The 8531-nt window shown below is 60.7% G+C and overlaps 1 protein-coding gene across 6 annotated transcripts in view; it reads right to left on the reverse strand.

Annotated features, from left to right (window-relative positions):
- The window catches only part of DLGAP4 (DLG associated protein 4), a 181758-nt gene extending 174434 nt beyond the window's left edge, over positions 1 to 7324 (reverse strand). For 2 of the 6 annotated variants that reach the window (XM_083801698.1, XM_083801697.1), the window contains exon 1: positions 7221 to 7322. The gene's annotated coding sequence lies outside the window, so the exon portion shown is untranslated. Of the gene's footprint in view, positions 1 to 7220 lie in introns of all 6 variants that reach the window. The other 4 variants (XM_083801693.1, XM_083801696.1, XM_083801695.1 and 1 more) reach the window with 4 other exon arrangements.
- Between the last annotated feature and the right edge of the window lie 1207 nt (positions 7325 to 8531).

Consider the following 8531-nt stretch of genomic DNA (forward strand, 5'->3'; position numbering starts at 1 on the left):
CAGCTGGGAGCTGCCCGTCACTGACTCATTTACCTCCTGCAACTGCAGGTGAGAAGCACAAAGCACTCCCTGCCTGCCACCTCCCTCCAGCCCTGCACAGCCAGTGCCAGGTTCGGCCAGCACTGGGCAACCACAGCAGCACCCCAAGCCAGCACCTAGCACCACAAAGCCTAGATCCTGATGGGAGCTGGGTTGGTGGCTGCCCCACTGCTGTCCCCAGTGCAGCCTGTCCTCCCAGGTCCCCCAGCAGCTACTTCTTAGTGCAAAGAGACTCATTAATGAAGTGGAAAAGGAGGAGGAGGAGCAAGCTGAATGGGTCTGTCCTAGGGGACAACACAGCAAGGAGGAGGAGGAGAGCACTCAGCGCTTGATCTCAGGATATGCAGCCACTGGAAGGAGAGGAACAACCATCCAGAAAATAACTAGGGAGGAAAGGATGAGGGGCCCAGCTGGCCCACTAGCAAATGTGCAAGCAAAGGTGGAGGCAAAAGATGGGTGGGCAGGAGGAAGGCAGCGAAGGGAGGCAGCCTCCAGAGCCACTCAGCCACCACCAGTGCCCCATCCACAGCGACCTCCGCCGAAAGGCAGTTTGCTGAGCCAGGAGGCAGAGGGAGGCCTGCAGAGCCCCAGGTGCTTCTTCCAGGAGGTGCCTGCTGCATCACAGGAGCAGCCTTCTCGAGGCTGCCTGCTCCATCTGTGCTCCCTGCCCTTGCCCTCGGCTCTCTCCTTCCCATAGGCACCAGCGCTTTGCCGGGTCCCCAGCGCCCTGGCTTGGCACGGCTGCAGCTCACCAGCAGCATTGCTGGGGGAGGGAGGAGGACAGGCTGGGCTGTGTGGGAAGGACATTTTTCTTCAGCGCATTGGTTCTCAGTTTCCAATCTGTCTCCGCAAGGGCCTGTCCACTGTGCTGTCAGCGGCACTGCGGGGTGGCCATGGCCAGTGGGCCCAGTGCTTGGCAGCTGCCGGCCACCAGCCCCAGACGCCCAGGAGAGGTGGCTGCATGTGTCACATGTGGGCAGTGCCAGAGGCCACTAGCGACCGGGAGCAATGGGTTTGGGAGGTTTCTGTCCCCAGCTTATAGCTGGAGAGATCAGGATCTCAAGAACAAGGGTTTCACGGCCACCAGCTACACGAGAGCTGCTCCTCCCAGTGTCCCAAGCAGCAACCATTTCCAAGCCCCAGGGAGCCCCAGTGTCCAAAAGCCTCCCATTCCCACATCACACAGCTCCCCATGGCTCAGAGCCCACAACCTCAGGGCAGTCACAGCCACCTCTGCTCCTGTACTGCTGCACATCATGTGCTGGGCTGCTGTCTCCTGAGCATGCCGCCTTCAGGGCTCAAACCCCACAGACAGACCTCTCTGACCCTCTGGGACGCCAGTGCCTGGCCAGACCCAGGGAATGGCTGAAGAGCTCAGGTGCCCTATTCCTGCCCAGCCCTCCCTTGGTGGGGAATATGTGCCTGGGCTGCCTGTCTCGGGGACTTCACGAAGGCCAGTGTGGCAAACAAGGTGCCAAACACCCCCCAAAGCATGGGACTAGCCGTCCCCTCATAGCTGCTCCATGTCAAAAGGATTAATCAGACGAAGGAAATGGTGAGGGAGCATCAACTTCATTCCTGCAGTGAAGAAACTGTGCCATTAAAATCCTCTCTCCTATGACACACACTGAGCCTATTTCAGTAATAGTTTGGCAGGGGAATAACATTATGGAGCCTATAAATATCTCGTGGGGTATTGCTCTGCTGATGGAGCAGCAGGACATGGCCCTTGCCCACCACAGTGCCAGTCCCAGCAGCCTCACAGGGAAGGCCCAGCCATCAGCAGAGCTGGAAGCTGCCTGGCCTTTCCTCGAGGGTAGGGGACCCAGGACACAAGGACAGAAGGACGCCTTATGGCCGGGCTGTCCTGGGGCAGCTGGAACATCCCACTGGCTGGGCTGTTGGCCATGGCTGGCAGGGATGTGACATGGGCAGTTCAGGCCCTGGAGATGCTGGAGGGGATGGGGGTAAGAAGATGGTGGAAAGCATTAGCACCCAAAGGATGTTTCCAAAGCAAACAGTGAGGCTCCCTGTCTCTGCAGCTGAGGACTTCAGACTGACTTAGACCAGCCTGATACACACAGCCACACTCCCCAGGAGCAGAGGGGCTTCTCACACAAGAGCAGCTGAGGTTCCTCAGGCACAAGCAGGTCCCCTGAAATATCCCAGTGACATTTGTCACAAGTTTTTTGCAGCGCACACGGCACAGAGGGAAGCTACTCCCTGCAAAGCCCTGGGCATCATCTGGGCCATCCTGGGCACCAAACGTGACAATTCAATAACCCACCTCCAGTGTCTACTCCTCTACCAAGGCCCTGAGATAATGTGGATGAAGAAAATACCCTGCCATGTCTGAGGGGGATGACAAATGGAGAGGAAGAGGGTGGGACAGGGTCCAGGCACCCCGGCCATGCCAGCCAGCCATAGTGCTACGCAGTGAGGGGAATAGCTGGACTGCTGCTCTGTCATGCATTTGTCATCTTGCAAGGAAAATTATGTGGGTAGCCCCTGTTCTGCCAGGGCACATTGCGACAAATGGCTGAGGGATTTGAATATTATGCATCATATATAATATTATGAATATATATATATATCATATAATATTATGAATATATATATATATGTAATATAATATTATGAATATTATGTAAAGGAACTTTCATGACATTTGTCATTGGTCTCATACTGCTCCCTCTTCAATGCAGGGTTAAGCCAGTGCTGAGTAGTTTTAATACATCTGCCTGGTACATATTTTATGCACACACAGGCTGCTGGCTACCTTCCTTGCCCACAGGGTAGATCTCTGCCCACCTGCAAGTGTCAACACCATTCTTCAAAGCTCCTGGGCCCCTCCCAGCAGAGCTCTCCAGCTACTCAGTGACTTATCTATAGGCAGCACTGGAGAAGAAAGGGGGTACCAAACCCAAATACAGTTGATGGGGACCTGAGGGAGCAGGGTCCCTCCATGTGAGAGTTGCCCAAGGGATGTGCAGAAGGGTCCATGCCCTGCCAGGGAACGCAGGAACCAGACCCAGGGGACATGCCTAAATGACCCTGCAGCCATCAGAGTGTAGGTTTGTGGCTGCTTGTCACACATCCCCTCTGTCCTTAGAGGACATAAAGTTTCAGGAACCACGGAGATTGCCATAGCAGCTCTGGAAGTTGAAATGTGCTTCCTTCAAGCTGCTGGGAAGAGCTGCAGTGAGCCAGGCCTCATTCAGAGAAAGCTCTCAAGAAAGGTAATTTTCCTGACAGCCCATGATCTAAGCCCAACAGACAGCCATTAGAGCCAGGAAAGGATGACATCCATGAGAGCCTGAGCAAAAGCAGAGCAGGCGTGTTAGAGTCCAGCCTTGTGGGAACTTTCCCTGCATAATGCCTTTGCAAGCAAGAGATGCCCTTTTTCTTGAGCACACAAAACCATAATGCAAATTCACACAAGGAGTCCACTGACAACTGCTAGCAGTTGCAAGGTTCTTGTCAGAGGCGGTATCCACAGAGGAACCTGGCTAAGCTCCCGAACAAGACATGGAAAGCAGTTATGAAATGTGAAATGTGGATACATTTTACAAAGCATCACCATATTTATGCCACAGACAGTGGAACACACCATCAAGTAGAAGCTGAGATTGGTAAAAATCTCAGGGAGTGTGGTTTCAGCAAAGCTTCACTGTCACGTAACCAAATTCCAGCAGCGCAAAGCACTTTGAACGGCTGCTTGTGCTGAGGACCTCCCTCACACCCCCAGCCCAGCCCTAAGCAGAAGAGCCGAATCTTCACGTTCGTCTATTCTGCACAAACCTAAAATACCCTCCAAAATGAAGAATAATCAAGCTGACTCCCTGACCAAAATAACTCCTTATGATCCTCCCAGCTTCCTCCGGCTATGGCCCGTGGTCTGCCTGCAGCCCCTTTGCTTTCGGTAGAGATGGCTGAGAGTCACCTCCTCCAAGCCAGCCCCCCGTGGGCAGGGCGGGTGACTGCTTGGCCTGGCCCAGTCTGACTCAGCACTCCTTACCCACACCCAGGGGGCCAAAAAGGCTGCACAGGGTGGCAGAGTCTGAGCCAGGGGCTGGCGGAGCTGGCCGGCAGGGGCACACCTGTCAGCTGCAGCTTCAGCCCCTGGCGGGACAGACACAGGCTGGAAGGCGGTGAGAAAAGCAACCACGCCGAGCTCAGAACTCAGAATCAGCACCTTGAATCGTGGCCAAAAGCAAATCGGAAGTCAGCACAGCTTCTGGCAAACAGGTGCTGCCTCGCCTGTGGCTTATGCCGCTAAGCACAAGCTGACGACTTTGGCCCGAGACATGGCCAGCAAAACCAGGGACGAGGGCATCTACAGGCACCGTGGTCCTCCCAGGAACACTGCCTCGCATGCTGCTCCCCTCCTCTGCGGATGGCAAAGGGATGTTGCAGGCACCAAGGAAAGCAGGCTGCCATCTGGGTACAGGACTATTCATCTCTGACGACTGCAGCATCAGCTCAGTGCTTGGGTGAAGGCTGATTGTGGACAGATTAGAGGGGAAACAGCATGTTCATTTCTGTCCATGCTGCGCTGCTATTACCCAGTCTGAAAATAAAGCCTTATTTTTCATGCAAAGATGCACAATGGTTAACATGAGAAAAGCTTGCCTGGGAGGCATGCAGGTATCAAATCAATTTCAAAACAGGTCTCCAATTACTACTGATGTTTATTTGATTTACATTTTTTCTGTCTTGCCAGATGTTTATGCTCCAAGGGTGAAATTCAGCCCAGTGCCATTTGATTGGCATAAGGGTGTAAGAAGGCACGAAGGTCTCCTGCTGCATAGTGGCACGTTTCCCTTGAACTGCTCTATCCCTTCACCACTCAAACTGTACTGGTACGTCATGTACACAAAGAGGAGTGAGGGAGCTGAGCTTCTGCGGAGATCAGACCTGGGTTTGCACACACCAGCTGCCGAGCCCCAGGTTGTTAAAGCCCCGTATTCCGGCTGGTGCGAGAAGCAGCCCCAGGTCTCAGGAGCGGGAGTGGCGGCTCAGACCAGGCATTAGCTTCCTGCAGAAAGCCTCTGGGCTAGCTCTGCCTTGTGCTTCACTGGAGGAGCAGCAGTCGGAGGTGGATTTGCAAGCCTTTGAGAGTCCATTTTGCAGGAGGAGCTGCAAGAAGCCCAGGTCCTGTGAGCTGCCAGTCCCCAGACACATCTGTGCACAGGATGGCCAGCACCAGCCCGATGCCACGATGGTGGCATGGTGGTGGGAAGATCACCAAGGCGCAGCTTCTCAAAGGCATTTCAGTGCCAAACTCTGATCAAAATGATGGCAACAAGGCTCTAAACACTGCTTCTGCCTGGGCCTCATCCTGGACTGGTGTTTCCTAACTGCATCATGGCAAAGGCCCACAAGGGAGCTTGTTCTCCCTCCTGGAGGGGCACGAGCACGTGGTGGGACCCTGGTCTGCCCCCCAAAAGCATAATGCAAATGTAACAACCCTGCCACTGCTGCAGGGCTTATCCGTGCCATTGCTACTGTCAGAGATGCACAGAGGGGGCCTGCTTGCAGCTGCATCCATGTGGGAACAGAGAGCACGGCCCTGCCCAGCCCCACTGCTTGCTGCCAGCAGGTTTCATTTCCCTGCAGCCCTGCCAGGTCAGTTTTGTCCAGCACACAGCAGGAGTGCCTTTACCAGTGCAGGCAAAACCTAGCGGGCAGCAGAGGGTGAGGTGCAGGCTGGCCGCCCTGCCTGCCCACACGCTGGGAAAAGGACGGGGGGCCACCAGGGGAGGGAGGGCTGAGCTCCGACTTCCCTCTCCTGGGGCACCTGCAGCCCGTGCCAGCAGCCCCCCGGGGAGGTGGCAGCTGGCTGGAGGAGCCCCCAGCCCCTCTCACTCAGAGGAGCCCAGAGGCAGCCTGGGGCTAGGGGCTCCTCTCAGACACCATCCCCAGCCCACAGGGGAAGTGGACAGCCCTGCACATGGGTACTTGCAGACTACGCTCACCCCCTTGCCTTCCCCACATGTGCCTGCTCTCTCCATCACGCTTGTGTGCTGCCCAGCACCCACCCACAGCCCCCGACACACACACACACCAACGCGCACATACACCCTGCAGCACACACACACACCAACACGCACATCACTACCAGCACACACGCATGCACACACTGCACACCAGGGGAGCAGTGCACAAGCATGCACTAGCACACGCACACATGCACATACATGCTCAGGCTGGGGCTGCTCCCACACACGGGCTCAGTGCGGTTTGCATGCATGCAGAAACAAGGACGTGCTCAGCTCTGCATCTCTCACACAGGCTTGTTGTGGAGCTCACACCCCGGCACAAACGCGCACACCGGCTCCGCAGTGGCTCACACACGCATGCACACAGACACAAACACAGCCTGGGGTTCTCATACACGCAAGTGCGGTGTGGCTCCCAGGGACACGGCGACAGGGCCACGCTTCGCTGTGGCTCTCGCACACCCCTGTGCAGCCATGGAGCCCTGACACGCTGCACCCAGCACCTGCACGCCTCGGCCTCCCCACTGCCCCGTGCTCACCCTGCGCACCGACACCCCGGGGTGGGAAGGACCACGCCCCCCGGGGGGAGCGGGATCACACATACACAGAGACCGGCTGCTCCGCACACACTTAACTCCTTGTTTGCCTGGCCCTGCACCATCCTGTCCTGCTCAGCACCATTCAGCCTGGCCCCAGCACCCTCCAGCCTTGCCCCAGTACCATCCAGTCCGGCCCCAGCACCACTCAGCCATGTCCTAGCATCATCCAGCCCGGCCGCAGCACCATCCAGCCCGGCCCCAGCATCATCCAACCCGGTCCCAGCACCATCCAGCCTAGCCCCAGCATCATCCAGCCCTGTGCCCGCACCGTCCAGCCCCGGTCCCAGCATCACCCAGCCCCGTGCCCGTCCCGTCCAGCCCCGTGCCCGCATCGTCCAGCCTGGCCCCGGCACCATCCAGTCCGGCCCCAGCGCCGTCCAGCCCCGTGCCCGCCCCGTCTAGCCCTTCTGGGGCCCGGCTTCACCCCGCGCCCTAGGGCTCCGCACCCCGCCCCGTCGGGCCGGCCCCAGCCCCCGGCCGGCCGCCAGGCTCCCGGCCGCGCCGGCCCCAGCCCGCACCCGCAGCCGCAGCCGCACCCGCCCCGTCGGGCGGCCCCGCCGCAGCCCCGCCGCCCGCTCACCTCGATCCGCAGCGCCGGGACGCGGCGCCCGTGCCGGAGCGGTCCCGCGGCGGGGCAGCGCCCGCTCCTCGCAGCGCCCCGGCAGCGGCGGGCCAGGCGGGGGGCCCGGCTCGGCTCGGCCCGGCCCGGCCCGGCCCCGGCCCCGGCCCCGGCCGCTGGCCGGCCGCCGCTGCCCCCCTGCCCGCGGCGCGGTCCGGCCGCCTCGCCCCTATGCGGAGGCTCCAGCAGCACCGAGGCGATGCCCATTCATTCAGCTTGTCCCCCGCAGCCCTCCCCTTCCGCCCCGCGCTCCCAGCCTCCTGGATGGAGGTGGCTGGTGATGCTGCAGCGGTACCCGGAGCCCCCGGAGAGCACAGTGCGGAGAGGAGGGAGGGAGAGGAGGAGGAAGGAGAGCAGAAGGAGGGAAGAGGAAAGAGAGAGAGAGGGAGCGGGAGAGAGAGCGGGCGATGGCTGCCCCCAAAACCAGAGCTGGATCTGGAGAAGACTCCGGGATTTCCACAAGGAAATTAGGACAGGGAGCAGAGCTGGGCCAGCACAAGCACCTCCAGCGGGCCGAGCACTGCGCCCGGGGATGCTGTGGTGGTGGCAAGGGCAAGAGAAAGCCTGGGGAATGTGGGCAGTGGCCAGGGCCGCGTAAGGGCAGGCTGGCGTCAGGGCCCCCCATGAAACAGGACCCTGTCCCCCTAGGACAGGGCTGGCACCAGCCAGGGCACAGCCTCCCCAGCCAGGAGCCTGGCTTCCAACGTGCGTGAAGTGCAGGGGCACCCTTCCCGTGTAGCTGGTCCCGTGTGCTGACTGCCAGGGAGCCTGCATGCCGGGCCGGCCCCTGCCCCTGCCCCTGCCCCTGCCCGTGCCCCTGCCCCGGCCCCTGCCCCTGCCCCTGCCCCTGCCCCTGCCCCTGCCCCGGCCCCTGCCCCTGCCCCTGCCCCTGCCCCGGCCCCTGCCCCTGCCCCGGCCCCTGCCCCTGCCCGTGCCCCTGCCCCTGCCCCTGCCCCTGCCCCGGCCCCGGCCCCTGCCCCTGCCCCGGCCCCTGCCCCTGCCCCTGCCCCGGCCCCTGCCCCTGCCCCTGCCCCTGCCCCTGCCCGTGCCCCTGCCCCTGCCCCTGCCCCTGCCCCGGCCCCGGCCCCTGCCCCTGCCCCTGCCCCGGCCCCTGCCCCTGCCCCGGCCCCTGCCCCTGCCCCTGCCCCTGCCCCTGCCCCGGCCCCTGCCCCTGCCCCGGCCCCTGCCCCTGCCCCTGCCCCTGCCCCTGCCCCGGCCCCTGCCCCTGCCCCTGCCCCTGCCCCTGCCCCGGCCCCTGCCCGTGCCCGTGCC

Source organism: Anser anser, assembly GCF_964211835.1.
Source record: "Anser anser genome assembly, chromosome: 16".
In the NCBI taxonomy this organism is placed as follows: domain Eukaryota; kingdom Metazoa; phylum Chordata; class Aves; order Anseriformes; family Anatidae; genus Anser; species Anser anser.